Raw genomic sequence first — 16,552 nt, 5'->3', positions numbered from 1 at the left:
CTTTCATATCTTTTACCATCTCTCAGGCTTGATGCAAAATCTCTGGGCTGGCAGACTTGTACCCTGACATTAAAGGAGTTAATTCTCTCTTGGAGATTGTAAATCCTCCTCATCAACCTCAGAAAGGAAGGAAGGAAGGAAGGAAGGAAGGAAGGAAGGAAGGAAGGAAGGAAGGAAGGAAGGAAGGAAGGAAGGGAGGGAGGGAGGGAGGGAAAGGAAGAAAGAAAGAAAGAAAGAAAGAAAGAAAGAAAGAAAGAAAGAAAGAAAGAAAGAAAGAAAGAAAGAAAAAGAAAGAAAGGAAGAGAGAAAAGAGAAAGCAAGCAAGCAAGCAAGCAAGCAATGAAAAAACTGGACATGATTCACACATTTTAGCAGCAGAGAAATTGGAGCTGCAGGTAAGGGAGTGATATCATAACAAGAAGGAAAAAAACAAAAACCAAAAAATCCTCCACCTTGTCACAGAGAGGCAGTAAATACTCTATCTGTAGTTTCTAATTTGGATTTTATTGCCAGTGTTAGTCTTGCTTTTTCCTGATCTTATTTATATTTTTATTTGTTTTTACTTTCTTATTTTGGGGTGGTGGTGGATTGAGAGAGGGTTTCTCTGTATATATAGCTCTGGATGTCTTGGAACTCACTCTGAAGACCAGGTTGGCCTCAAACTCAGAAATCCTCCTGCCTGTGCCTCCTGAGTGCCGGGATTAAAGGCATGCACCACTACCTCTTGGTTCAGTTTTAGTTTTAACTGTGTCAAATCTAGTATTGTTTCCTTTCTTTGCAAAACTGAAAAGCATCACTAGGAATTTCCTCTGGCCCCTTTGCATCAAATATTCTCTGAATTGTTTTGGTTTGTTTGTTTGTTTGTTTTTTGGTTTTCTAACAAGGACCAACTTCTTTTGAGGGAAAGATGACTGAAGTTCTCTAATAAATTCCAGGAATTTTATCAACTGATGACTTCCCTCTTACCTCCTTCCTCCAGCAACAAAGTTCGTAGAACTTCTCTGTCTTAGGTTTTCCTTTGCTGTGAACAGACACCACGACCAAGGTAACACTTATAAAGAAAAGCATTTAGTTGGCACTGGCTTACAGGTTCAGACCATCATCAAGGTAGGAAGCACGTCAGTGCTTTTAGATGGGAGTGGAAGGAACAGAGAGTTCTACATCTTGATCCAAAGGAAGGAAGAAGACTATTGTTTTTCAGACAGCTAGGAGGAGGGTCTCAAAGCCCACTCATACAGTGACACATTTCCTTCAACAAGGCTACACCTACTCCAACTAGGCTGTAATAGCACCTCCTAGTAGCACCATTCCCTGGGACAAGCATACTCAAATCACCACATTCTACAGACAAATGCTACTTCTTCAACACTGCCTGTTTTAACGTGAAAAACCTTTAACATATACCTCTCAAGGCAGCGAGGACAGACCAACTCCCTAGTTCTCTACAGTTACCCAGGTAACAGGACCCCCATATGACTGTTGCTCCTCATAGCAGGACATCTTATGAATTCAGTAAACTCAAGAGTCTGTTGGCAACCCACATGGATGGTGTGGACAGATATAGAAAGGCACCTTGCCAAATATGTCACAGATTGAGCAATCTGGGAACTTTCTATTCTTTCTTGAAGGATGCTTTTTGTACTGCAAGATCATCTGAGGCAAGCTTGTTAGGTAGTAAAGATATACTAAGTCTGGATACAAATGATGTATATTTCTTAAACTAAATCTGACTTTTTTCCAAAGCAAATGAGTTTTAGAAACACATTTGATCTTGTAATTGTTCTATCATTAGATCTTGGATCCAACTTGCTGCATCTTTCTGTCTGTAGTAGCTTTAACTTGTCTACTTTTGTGGTCCTAAAAAGACATCTCACAGTTTCTAAGAGGATCACAAGAGATAGCACACAGTCTGTAAAGTACTTTACTTGGATTTTTGCTGAGGCCCATGCAGGAGGAACAGTGAACAGCTTTCACTGCTCAGGGAATACAGCCTACTGGTTGGCACAGTCATGTTGGGCAGGTCACTGGGATACATGACCTCAAGGACTAAATGTTCTGAGGACTTCATGCTTTGGTGAGTTTTGCTCTGCCTGTTGCCGTCACACCCCTCTTAATCTAAGAATTGTATGAAAACTCTAAGGGGGTTTCCAGGCCCTCACTGGGCAGTGTCACTGGTACTCATAATAATCCAGTTTGATATCTTTCAGGCATTGCTGCTGAAACAGATTAATCATTCAGTCACTTCCTAGGAGATAATTTACAGATGTAGGTTGTCACCAATGACCATCACCCTTTAAAAAAATTAGGAAAAATAAAATTGTTAGTGAAGCTAGGTTGAGATGTTTTGACAACTCATTCTGATGTACAAAAGGCACACTCTTAATAGTTAAACCAATGACTTTTTGTGGTCAGGGAATAAGAACAATGGCAGCACTGCCTGATGTCAGTCTCACTGAGGCTGGACTGGTGATGGTTGACTTCTTAAACCTATTTCTGCCCTCGGCTTCCTGTTATGATTTAATAAGCGTTGCTGATGAGTAGATGTGTATTCTGAGATTTTAAGGTAAATATGGCTGATTTTATATAAAAGTTTGGGTTTGTGATTGTTTTCAGGTTCTTATGATAAGATAAATCAATTGATCCTTTTTGTAAACACAAATTGCTGCTTGCTCGTAAGAAAGACTGCCTGAGAAAAATATTTTGCTGCTCACACTTAGTCAACCTGAAACAAGTTACAAACGTATGTATATTCTTGGGAATAGTTTGTTTTCTTTACCTTTACCATGTGGTGTTTTATCATGTAAAGTTATGGGGAACATACTGTTTTTTTCATTAGCCATTTCCTAGAAGAAATATACAATGTAATCACGTTATCATTCTATATTGCTTGAAAGATTTTGCTAGGGTATATGAGTTGTGGGAGAAAAACAAAGTATGTGTTGAAGCCTATTTCCATCCCCCAAATGTGTATATGTGTAAAATACTTAGTGCCTGCTTGTTTGACATTTGTGAAATTCATTCAATCTGTGGATGGATGGATGGATGGATGGATGGATGGATGGATGGATGGATGGATGGATGGATGGATGGATGGATAGATGGTTGGATGGATGGATGCACACACATGTGTGAAGTTGTTGATGCTTGCTTTGCTTCATCCACTCTGTTTGTGTGTGTTTGTGGGGGTGTGTGTGCGGGGTGTGGGTGTTTATGAATTTTCTCTTTCCATTACTTTTTTGATGACCCCTAATAGTTAAAGGAATTTAGAGTTTCTTGCTGGCCACTGACTGGGAGTGCCTAGTCCCAATGAATCAAGGTTTGCTTCCTAGCAGGAAAGTCTGCTGAGTGATTTCTCTAATCACTAGCTGCCAGCAGCAGCAGGTTGCTATTCCAACAGTGATTTCTCTAATCACTGCTGTCTATCAGCCCCAAACCCCAGCCAGCTGACTCAGTGAGCTCTGATCAGCACTGACTGTGATCACAAACCCCATACCTTGCTGCCTGCCTCAGTTTATCCTGTGGTGTCAAAGCTGGTCTTTGACATCCTTAACAGATTTTATACCAGGAGGTAGGGAGTATGGGGTTTTAAAAAGACAGATAATTTTTCTAAGAGAACTGATGCATCAAGGGCTATATTTCACCAGCATATATGGACAGCATTGATTGGGACCTCTCTAACACTTAATGTGTCAAGAATGGGCAGTGAGCCTAGACTGGTTGTTACCAGGTCACCTACTACATACGACAAACTCTCATTAATTTCTTAAGTGGCTCATCAGCCATCTTAGGCAATTTTTTTCTGCCTGGATCCACATATATTTTCTAATATTTACCTTTTCTCTTACACCATGTGTCTTAGTCAGGGTTTCTATTCCTGCACAAACATCATGACCAAGAAGCAAGTTGGGGAGGAAAAAGTTTATTCGGCTTACACTTCCATGCTGCTGTTCATCACCAAAGGAAGTCAGGACTGGAACTCAAGCAGGTCAGGGAGCAGGAGCTGATGCAGAGGCCATGGAGGGATGTTCTTTACTGGCTTGCCTCACCTGGCTTGCTCAGCCTGCTTTCTTATAGAACCAAGACTACCAGCACAGAGATGGTCCCACCCACAAGGGGCCTTTCCCCCTTGATCACTAATTGAGAAAATGCCTTACAATTGCATCTCATGGAGGCATTTCCTCAACTGAAGCTCCTTTCTCTGTGATAACTCCAGCTGTGTCAAGTTGACACAAAACTAGCCAGTACACCATGGATCTTGGAAACTGACCCAGAGATTGGTACACCATAATACCATAGGCAGATAGTTTATTTTCCTTCCTTAGGTGACTAGTGATTGCACAGGCTTGTAGTTACTGCCTCTGGTACATATTTCTTGATACCACAAGCCTCCCCCTTTGAGAAAATGTCATTAGTTGGGTATATATACGTCAGGAAAAGAGGCTTTCTGTGTATACAGAACAACCAGACTTTCAGTAGCTGGGAGGATTAAGTAGATGTGTTATGAATTTTCTCTTTTCTATGAACAAATACCTGACAGCAAGCAACAAAAAAAAGAAAGCAATCAATTCCACATCATGGAGTTCCAATATATGTCCATATAGACATGTTCCACATCTATGTGTTCCAATATAGAGGGACTATACTTAATATAGTCCTTCATGGTGGAGATGTCTGTGTGGCTAAAGAGGGATGTGTAGTTAAGATTATTCATCTCAGCTTAACAGGGATCAGAGTATTTTTATAATAGTCTATGTTACAGGTGCTATAAAATTTGACAGGCATGAAATAGTGATTGACATACTTCATAAGTTATCAGTATATGAGTATAAATCCTGAGCGCCAGAAATGTGCCACAGCTGAGGAGATGGCTCACTTGTTATTTACTAACACCCAGGTATCTTCGCCTTTCTTCCACTCCCAGTTTAATATCTGTCAAAGGTCTCATTCTTGCTATTTGCACTTCCTTTTCTTTTGTCAACACACTTTGTCATAGCCCTTTCTCGTTTTGGCTGACGATAATCTCTTTGTTACAATGAGAGACGACGATGTATGGTAAATGATAAAAACTCTTTCCTATTTGTACAAGTCACAGTCCAAGGCCCATGTCCTCACCCCCATGGGGATACATGACCAGACAAGATTAGTCATAAGATCCAATATAGTCCAGTCAATCAGCAATGTCCCATTTCTGAAGTGAGTCAGGAACCTTTGCTTGCAATATAAACAGAGGTCTGGTAGAATGGTTTTATATCATGTAAGGTAAATTGTTTAACCTTATATAATAATGCTAATAATGATCTCATATGAGAGAATAACATTATAAAATTCAAGTTGATATACTAGTCAATAGACAAAGTGTTACTTGGGGCTAGAAAATCAGAGATACAGCTCCTAAGGTGTAAACAATCTAGCTGGAGATGTCAGGCTGTATGTATACTTACTGTATACATCTTAAATAGTTGGGGAAAAAACACATGAAAGAAACCACTTTTTGCCCTGATCTGGGCAGCAATACACTTCCCTAGTATTAATTACCTCCCTAAACCTTTCTGCAGGTACCTGCCTAAAAGACCTGTGGCTTCAGGGTGTTTATGTACTCAGAGAATACATTCCATCTCATTTTACTATCTTCCAACGCATTCTTATAGTTTGTATTACAAACCTCAAAGATTCAGGCTCTTTTCATTTCCTTTAACAAGGACTGGGGCTCTCCTCAACTTGAGCTGTGGACTGTGAGACATATATACCCTTCAAGGGTTTAATTATAGACAAATAAATAAGACAACTTTAGAAATATTCACAAATAACAAAATACAGATGTTTATGCCCTGCTATGAACTCAGGTCTATAGCTTATAGTTTCTTACTTCTTTTAAGAACTGCTATACTTCTTTCCCCACAATTTTTCACAGCCACATATCTTACCCCTTTTCTTCAAGTATGTGGGCAAAATTTTGAGAAGAATTTCAGGAAACTACACATGATCTTTTCATTATAATGTCCACTGAAAAACCTTCCTCTCTATACCTTTCTTCTTCAGTACATCATGACACTCTCAATAGCTGTGTCGCTAACCTAGAGCAGAAACCAAAGTTTCAAACAAGAGTCCTAATTTTAAATGTGTGTGGGCTCCTCTATAAGAAGCTGTGGGAATATGAGTTTCTCCTTTAACATAGCTATTCTTTTCAGATCTCTGATTGAAAACTGTTCTGACTTCCTGTTCCATGCCCTAAGTTACAGGTTAATACCCAGGTAGGGAGCATCTCCAGTACTGATTTTCTTTCAAGTCTAGTTATGGTTACCATACCAGGGCATATCTCTCCTTAGCATTCTTTCAACTGTAACATCTGATTCCAATAAATGATTCACATAATAGATTTCAGATAGGAAATTTGTAAAAGAGCACAATGGCTTGAGAAGTATAGTGAAGTTCTACTTAGCCAACTAATGGCAAGTGTGTACAACCAACACACATTTCTGGATAGGGAAATGGCAATGCCTCTTTCCTACTTACTTGGTCTCATGGGATACATACCAGGAGACTCTGGGCCCCAGGGCAGGGTAGTGGTGGAGTCACAGAGTAGGACTCTGGAGATGGCTTTAAAGTCTGAGGGTCTCCTGGCTTTCTAGCTCTCTAATTGTACTGAAATGCTGAGGATAACACCTAAAAAGCCCTAAAAACTTTCTTGCTCTTTCTTATGGTAAAAGACTGCTGTTTTAGGCGATTCACACCTGTAGCCTAACAGCAGAGGATTAAGCAACACAGCCTTTGTTCTATCTCAGCCTGAACTGCTGGGCTCTAACTAGTCAGAGGTCACAGGAAGAGAAGACACATAGAAAAGTGATTATATAATTTATTACTAAGTTGTAAAAGTACCCTATAAAAGCTACCTAAGGGGAAACGTGAAAAGACCCTAAGTAGGGAAAAGGAAAAATTCTCTTAGTGAGGAAAAGGAAAAGATTCTAGCCTAAGTGGGGAAAGGCAACAAAAAAAAAAAAAAAAAGTCTCATCTATTGATCTTTCTCATCTCTTTGTCCTCCATACTTGTACATCTTTCAGAACATATGGTCACAGGTTACAAAGTTCATGACAAATTCACACAGAAAATCAAATCACAAATTGAAATAGACGTTTACAACAGAGAAGCTTTACATGCATAATGCATATCGATCAGGAGTAATTAGCTAAACATCCACCACCTGTCTCAGCTGCACAGGTTCACTGAAGGTGTAAAACCCTAAATTATTAGTGAAGTTTTGTATAGATAAATGTAACTTCCTTCCAGCCTAGCCAGGCTGGCTCAGACCATCTGCCACTGGGGCAGAGCCACCTGCTGTGCTGCTTCTCATCCCTCTCCTTTGATGTGCCACTACCTGCTACCTGCCTGAGGCTGAACTCTTTCTCCAAGATCTTCCGGAGTTAACACTGAATGGTGATTTCCCTGCTAAAAGCCAATTCTGACAACTTCACAAGAACCTTGGCGTGACTAAGGATGGGCTTCCCTCTTTATAAAGTACAGATTATCATTAAACATTTGAGTCTTGATCAGAATACAGTCTTGACTCCATTTCTCTCTCTACCCACCTAGATTCTCTCCTTTCTTTCAGTTCCAAGATGCATCCCAGGCTCAAACCCAGACGTGAGAGCCGCAGGCCGGCCCCAACAGATAAACACAGTCAATACTTTTTCTTCTGTCCTAACACCTCTAATAAATCATTAGTTCCCTTTTAATGACCTTTGGTTAATTGTTTTACAAACTCTTAGAATGTGCTCTGAGTAGGAGAAGGTCTGGTTACCATCTAAGAGCAATTAACTGGTGACCCTTGGGAGACTGACAGAGTTCTCATTGCAGCTTTGATTACCAGAAAAGGACTTACTAGCAGTACCATTAATTTAAAAAGTTTAATAATCACAGATATAATTTAGGAATTCTTATAGGATCATCATTAAGACTTGAGTCTATGTAGCATTACTACAATATAGTACATATTCGTGGATGTGTGTGCTATTACTTAGTGATTGTTATATATGTACAATAATAACAGGAAAATCATATTAATAGCAGGAACCTTTCCTAAAATGAGTCCCTCACAGCCTTGCTTAATGAGGGCTCACCTGTCACAGATTATATTATATTCCGAGGCAGGCCATTTCAGGATGATCACCTGTTGGTTATTAGCTTGTCCCATTGTGGCTCCTGACATCTTTTCCCTTCGAATAACATAAATGAAGCGTATATATATCCCTTTGTGCAGTACTGATAGCATATCCTAAGCGCTTGAAGATGACTGGAAGAAGAAACAGAAGCAGAATAACCAATCCTATAATAATTCCCAAAGTTATAAGAAAATTCCATAAAGAATTATTTTTAACAAAGTTTATGATTGAATTTGAAAAACAATTAGCCAATTCTGCTACTGAAGAACTCTTCAGTCTGGAGTGACTGATGGCACGGATCTGGGGATGTAAAGTATCCATATCAAGAGCAAGCTGTGAAATGTTCCACACACCATGAAGATGTTCTTGTATCTGTTCTGTTCCCAGAACATTTCTGACCCATAGTAGGGCAGACGGGTGAAACAAATCCATTTAAAATTGGCATGACATGAGATAGTTAAATGGGTTTTTAAATTATGAACCTGAGTTCCTATGTAAAGGATGGCAAGCATTTTCTAGATAGATCTGTCAAAACTCTATCAATTCTATCCTGTTTCTTTTACATATATTATATTGTGTCCTTGTGTTTGGGGCATAGATGTTCAGAATTGAGATACCCTCTTGGTAGAATTTTCCTTTGATGAGTGTAAGGTGTCCTTCACTATCTCTTTAGATTAATTTTGGTTGAAAATCTATATATTAGATATTAAAATGTCTACTACAGCTTGTATCTTTGGTCTGTTTGCTAGGAAAAAAATTTTTTCAGCCCTTTACTGTGAGGAAATTGGCTATGTTTATTGCTGAGGTATGTTTCTTGTATGTAGCATAATGATGGATCCTGTTTTCACATCTAGTCCCTTAACCTTGATCATCATCTTCTTTCTTTTCTTTTCTTTCCTTTTCTTTTTTTTTGTTTTGTTTTGTTGTTTTTTTTTTTGTTTTGTTTTGTTTTTTTGTTTTTTTGACACAGGGTTTTTCTGTGTAGCCCTGGCTCTCCTAGAACTCACTCTGTAGACCAGGCTGGCCTCGAACTGAGGAATCTCCCTGCCTCTGCCTCCCAAGTGGTGCTGGGATTAAAGACATGCGCCACCACTGCCAGGTGACCCTGGGTCTTCTTAGTGGAGAATTGAGTCCATTGATGTTGAGAGATGTTAATGACCAATGATTGTTAATTACTGTTATTTTAATGTTGTTATTGTTGTTGCTGGTGGTGATGTGTGTATTTGTGTCTGTGCACTTTCTTTGCTTTTGATGGTATGGAATTATTTCCTGGGTTTTCTTGGATACATCTGACTATAATTATCCTTCTTAGGTTAGAGTTTTCCTTCTAATATTTTTAGTAGGGTTGTTTAAATTTGTATTTGTCTTGATATATCTTGTTTTCTCCATTGATGGTGATTGAGAGTTTTGCAAGGTATAGTAGTCTAGGTTTACATCTCTCATTTTCTAGAGTTTGCAGGATAGATTTTAGAGTCTACGTTATGAAGTTGGGTGTAATTCTGATAGGTATGCCTTTGTGTGTTACCTGGCCTTTCCCCTTGTCATTTTAATATTCTTTCTTTTTTTAATATTAGTTTATTTTTCTCACATTCTTGATATGTAGACTTTGTGTTTTGATTTTTATGTAGTGGGAGAAGTTTCTTTTCTGGTCCAGGGTAACTGGTGTTCTCTAAGTGCCTTTGGCTTTGGCATCCATATGGTGGGTAAACCAAGCCAGGCTTGGGGGTCAGTTCTTAGAGCTGCTGACCTGGGTAGATCCACATTCCTTGGTCAATCCAGGAGCCTTCAAAGGCAGACAGGGATTAGAAGAGGTTACTCAGCAGACTTTTTTTTTTTTTTTTCTGAGAGAACAAAACTTAATTTACTGGAGCTGACAATTTCTGGCCAACAGAAAAACTATGAAATCTTTTAACTCTCCAGGGCTCAGGAGAAAGAAGAGGAGAGAGAGAAAATTTACACAGACACACACTCACACTGAATGTTGGGAAAAAAACGGCAGAGTCTGCTAATTTCATATACATACATACATACATACATACATACATACATACATACATACATAAATACATATATATATACATATATACATACACACACATACATGCATATATGCATACATACACACATATATAAATGTATACAGACCTACAGACAGACATACAAATACTCACACATAGATTGGTTAGAGCAGAGCTCCAAAACCAGCCACTAAGTATTCCATACATACATATATGTGAATTAGTAGATAGATGGAACAATGTACATCTCCCTTTTGCACAAACTTTACACATACACACATAGTTGATGGATGGGTGAGACTATACTCCAGCCATGTCACACCATGTGTTTTTTTTTTCTTCCATATCTTATATATCCTAGCAAAATCTTTCAAGCAGCATACAATTACAATGTGATTACATTTTAGTTTTCTTCTAGTAAGTGATTATGATAAAATAGTGTGTTTCCGAACACCTTTACAAGTAATAACATTACACAGTTCAGGTAAAAAAACCAAATTATTCTATTAAGCTCACATACGTTAGTTATAGATTATCAAGTTATGGATGAAACAAAAGGCAGAATCCAATAACTTCATACAAACAAATATGCACATATGCATTCATATATAGAGACCTACAGACAGACATATACATATTCACACAAGGATGCAAGCTAGTTTTTCAGCCAGTTTCTCCTACTGGCAGGTAGCAATTTGTGGTTACAAAGGAAAAAGAAATTATTTTATTGTTTATCTTTAAAGGAAATCTTATAAAAATCTGAAAAGAACCACAAATCTAAATGTTCTATAAAAATCAGTCATATGCACCTTAAATCCGCAAAATGTGTATCTTCTCATCAGCCATTTTCAATAAATCATATCGTGAAGCTGAGAGCAAAAATGGGTATAAGAAATAAATTATAACCAGTCCAGCCACAGTGAGAGTCAGATCAGCTAGTGCTGCCATTATCCTTGTTGCCTGGCCATAAAGGGTCTCCTAGGTTAAAAAATAAGAGTGAGCCTTTCTGAACTTCATTTTGTCCAGTAGGATATTTTATATCAGAGCCAGTAATAAAAACATCTGGAAGAAGTCACTGCCTTTTCTCCTACCCTGCCTTGCGAGGCTGTGGCACACAATTAAAGAATGTCATGAGTTCCATTGTGGGGAGTCCTCCTGAGGATTGTCATCCAGCATACAGATGCTCACAATAAGATACAGGAGGAGTCTGACATGTGGAATTTCAGAGAACTAGAGAAGCCTGTGGAGGATGCTTACCAGGGGACCAGAAGGAACAGAGTACCCAACATGTCAAGTCAGATGAGAAGTGATGGTTTTGATGAAGAAAGTCAGAGACTACTGGAGGTCAAAGAGTGAAATTTCTTGGGTCCTGGAAGATGATTTTCTTAAGGCAAAATCCGGGAACAAGAGGTTATATGATTATGAATCCAATACAAGGGGCAGATGGGGTCAAAGTGGTTATATAGAGTTGTATCCTGAAGAATTTGAAACAGACAGTAGTGATCAGCAAGACATTACCAATGGGGAGAAATACATCTCCCCTGGTAAAATCATTTGCACCTGAATCCCCAAAACATAAGTCAAAGAAATCCCATTAGAAGAAGCAGAAAAAAAACTCTCTCTTTCTCTCTGTCTCTGTCTCTGTCTCTGTCTCTGTCTCTGTCTCTCTCTCTCTCTCTCTCTCTGTGTTTCACAAATAAATAAATAAATAAGTAAATAAATAAGTAAATAAATAAATAAATAAATAAATAAATAACAGAAGAAAAATAAAAAAAAAGCTATGGACATAACAGCAGATTCCTCAGGTGTGTTCTCTGAGGAAACTGGAGCTTCTAATACCAGGAAAATAAGCAACCACACAAGAGCAAGAAAAAAATCCAGGAAAAAGTCTCCTACAAAATCTTTACCTTTGGAGGAAAAGTGATACTTCTCAGTCAGATGATTTCCCATCTAGCATCTAGCAGTTCTGAGGAACTCAAGGAAAGTGACACTAAGAAACCCAAAAGGAAAAAGAAAGAGAAGAGTGACTATGTTCCCCTGCCTGACCCTGAGGTACAGGAACTGGAAGGTGGCTATTGGTGCCAGGTCTGCTGAGATCTCAGAGGATGTCTAAGTGGGAGAGCTGCAGTCCTGTTTCACACTGATTCTTAAAGAGGGATGCAGGTGACTCCAGCATCACAGAGATCTGACATCAGTCAGAGCTGTCCTGCCACAGATGCCTTTTTTCCTATTTTGGCTTGTTAATCTCCATACCCTCCCCCAACCTTTTTCTTCTAATTCTATTAATGCATTTTAGATTTTCCCTGAAACCAATGGAATCAATTCCACAATGAAACGTACTTCTCAGGGGCATACTAACTTGCCAGTTTGACTTTGTGTGAATAAATTCTCAATCTATTTTCAAAACAAGAAAAGATATTTTAAAAATAAATTCCCAAGACATGGCCTCTTCCAGTAACTTGGCAATATCTAAGTTTAGAACCTAACAAGCTCTTCCTGCAATTCCAAGTTAAAAAAGATGAACACAATAAAATTTGGTTAAAAAGATTTGTAAAATTTTTGAGGTAATGTAACTATTAATTAAAATAGTTGGTTGGTCACTATAAAAACATACCAAACTAGAGCTGCACAGAGTAGCACATCCCTGTAATCCCAGCACTCAGGAGGTAGAGGCTAGAGAGAGGTGAACTCTGGAAGTCTGAGGCTCGCCCAGTCTGATAGGGAGTGTTAGAATAGCCTGAGAAACATAATAGAAAGAACTTGTCTCAAAAAAAGAGGAGTACCAAGCCTCTCCTCGTTATTTATAAGGTTTTTATTTAAATATATTGTTATATATAGTTGCAATAGGTGACCTATACTAAAAACAAAAAACAAAACCTAACAAACAAACAAACAAACAAACAAAAAACAGCCCAATCAAACCATAATAAGAAAACACACATTTTGTTAGAGTGACAGAATTTAATACTAATTAGTAAGAATCATAGCCATGAGATTTAGTGAACTAAGAAAAATCTAACTGCCCATAAAGAAACCTACTCAAAAGTATTCCATTACTGTTGTATATAGCAAGTGTGCTAATATTTCTTGACAGCAGAAGGAAGATATAAATACTTATAAACATTCAATAAATTTACCTACAAAAATTTCGTGATAAATTTTCTTTTCATTATATGTAATCTTGTGAAGATAGGAAATAAATGACAGACCAAGAAATTACAGTGACAATCTGGTGCCCAAAAATTATGTGCAGTAGACTAAATACCCAACTTATTTCCAATTTCTATTTTGATGATCTGTGATAGTTCACAGTGAAATTTATACTAAAAGTAGTTAAACAATAGGTTGATAATCTCCCTTGCTAGTGATGCATACGGAACAGCTTTATATTCCATTAACTTCACTTAGAGTCCGTGGATTTATTTTTTGACGCAATATTTTTTTTTGCCTATATATACACCTACAAGTATTTTTTTCATATTAATGAAGTATGTAAGAGGAAACTATTTTAATTGATATATAGGAAATTCCCTTTTTAGTAATATCATTTACTATTATGAAACATACCAACTTTCTGAAAATGTGTTGGCTATTTGGTGGTCACATTTCAGATATATAATCTGACTATACTACTAGGAGGCTTATTCTACATGTGTTTCTGTGAAAGTTAAATTTTCTGCCAATTCGGGATCGCAATGGAGGGTGAATTCAAAGCATTGCACATAGCAAATATTCTACGCCCAATTTAGATGACCAGTCTCTTTGAATTTTTTAATTGCTAATTTTTAATTGCAATTTTTAATTGCTAATTGCTAATTGTCTTGCTAGTCCTAGGAAAGGACTGGCCTTGCTAGGGAGGACTTGAATTTGGGGTCTTCCTGCCTCAGCCTCCTCAATAGCTTTCTGTATTACAACTGTATTATTAAGATTAGTTTGTATTTTTTTGTGTTCTGGTGTTTTGCCTGTATGTATGTGTATCAGTGCACCACTTGAGTGCAGTGCACAGGGAGACAGTGGTAAGTAAGTATGTGAATAGTAGGAATTAAATCCAGGTCCTCTGCAAGAGGAACTAGTATTCTTACCTGCTGATCGATCTCTTCAGCCCCACAATTTCACAGTATAAAAACGATAACTGTATAAAATATGTTTACCATTTAGTCATAGATCATCTGCGGTGTTATTTTACCTGACAGAAAAGTTTTGAAAGTTTAAATGAAGATGCAATTGACAATAAAACATTAGTATAGTGTATGTAGAATTTACAAGCAATAAACGGTAAGAATAAAAAGAGTATATTAATTGGCAAAAAATATCTTTAAGATCTGTGGAAACTTCTAATCTGTCAGTAAAATCCTTATAATACAAGTACAAAAATTTGTATGATGCCCTATACCAATCTTTAGCTGATGTGCTTATGAGTACAATTCAGAAGAGATTGCGGGTTAATCCTTGAAACGTGATGGCCAGTTTGCCAGGGTTAGTTGCCATGCCACAGGTTCCAGTGAGAGACTCTGTCTCAAAAAACACAGTAGACATCTCCTAGGGAATGATACCAGAGTTTTACTTCTGGTCCCCATACTTTTATGTACACACCAGTGTACATATATGCTCCTTTATAAACTGAACGTCAATATACGAATATTATGCATAACATGATGTCCATAAATAACAAGATATTAACTACTGAAAAATGGTAGTTAGGTACTAAAATACAATTACGTTTCTTGACATACAGGACACTCAAAAAAAGCTCCACAAATCACAAAAAAGGTAGAAAAAAATACAAGCAAAAGACATTAAGACAAAAATCTTCAAAGAAAACAATACAAAACAAAAAGTCTGCAAAAATTCTGTAGCTCATTTTGTGTTGGCAAACTACTCCTTCAGGCCTACCCTGATTGAGATTAGTATACCCATCTAGATTCAGTTGGAGAAAACTAATTTTTTTCTTTGAAATCATGTATTAATAAAAGACAGGAGTGGGAGTCTGTGTCTACTTCTTGTTCAGTGTCGAGAGCCCGTATAGCTGAATTAAACCTATGGAGGCATACAGTAATATTTTTAAGTGGAAAAAAAAGTTCCTTACTGTCATACACTACAGGGATTAAAGAAATCTGTAAAAAAAAAAACAAATATGGCCTGTCTTAAGTAAGTCTCAATTTTTTTTGTTAATTTTGAAAATTTGTGTCAAATTATTACAAAGATTTACTAAATGAAGAGAATTAATAATTTAAAAATCCAAACTAGGAAAACAAAACATGTGTGTGTGTGTGTGTGTGTGTGTGTGTGTGTGCCTGTGTGGGTATGTGTGTGTTCTTTTTCATGTATGGTAGTGTATGTCCATGCAAACACTCCTCACCTTTATTTTCAGATAGTCTTTCACTAACCTTCAGATTACTGATTTGGTAACATGGACTGGTTAACAAGCCCTGAGATTCCTTCTCTTAACTCTACCTAACTCCTGACTTTCTACAGTTGTAGTTGGGATCTGAAATCAAGTTCTTACATTATAGAGCAAACCTTTTATCCACTGGAGCTTTTATCCATGGCCTTCTCTAGTCCCCAGAAACGATCAGCTTTCAATTTGTAATCTTTAAATTTTTTCTCCGTTTTTATTTTTTAGTATTTTGTACGAATCATCCATGTATATATATTTTTTCCTTTTATAATGTTGGAAAACTCAATTCTACACAATGTGGCCCGCCCAGTATTTTATCAATATTTTGGGTGGACGATAAGTAGTAGAAATTTTATAATGGCTTTTAAATAAAAGATTAATTTACCGTGTTTCATGTATATGAGTACACTGTAGCTGTACAGATGGTTGTGAGGCCTCACGTACGCACAGGGTTGCTGGGAATTGAACTCAGGACCTTCAGAAGACCAGTCAGTGCTCTTACCAGCTGAGCCATTTAACCAGCACCAGAATGGTTTTTATTCGCTAGGTAAGAAAAGAAAATAGGGGGGGAATCATGCAAATTAGTAAACATATGTTGGTCTTTTAAATGTTTTAAATGGACAACAGCGATGTGCTTGCTATATCCCGGGCTCAGAGCTGTGGTCTAAAACTGGTAACTGCTATCTCGGGTGTAATGGGGGCATGGACTTGCAATAGGAGGCCTCTGCAGGTAGCTGCCCTAACAACTCCCTCCATTCACCAATTCTTATCTGCTATTCAATTAATTTTTATCTGCTTTGTTCATACTTATCAAGTACTGTGTCCATTTCTGACTCTGAAGCCCAATACCACACTACGCCCACCCCTCAACCAGCCAGTCTCTTGGTTCAATCCTCCACATCATCCCTACTTCCTTTGCGGTTGGTGACATCAGGGTCTCTCCGCCTACTTAAATTGGTTGCGACTTGGGCGCGAGTGG

General features: G+C 37.8%; 1 pseudogene; it reads left to right on the top strand.

Annotated features, from left to right (window-relative positions):
- Positions 1-11,300: 11,300 nt before the first annotated feature.
- On the top strand, positions 11,301-12,288 carry Gm21133 (annotated as a pseudogene).
- Positions 12,289-16,552: the final 4,264 nt, after the last annotated feature.

Source organism: Mus musculus, chromosome Y, assembly GCF_000001635.26.
Source record: "Mus musculus strain C57BL/6J chromosome Y, GRCm38.p6 C57BL/6J".
Classification (NCBI taxonomy): Eukaryota; Metazoa; Chordata; class Mammalia; order Rodentia; family Muridae; genus Mus; species Mus musculus.
This window is presented reverse-complemented; position numbering and strand designations above follow the sequence as displayed.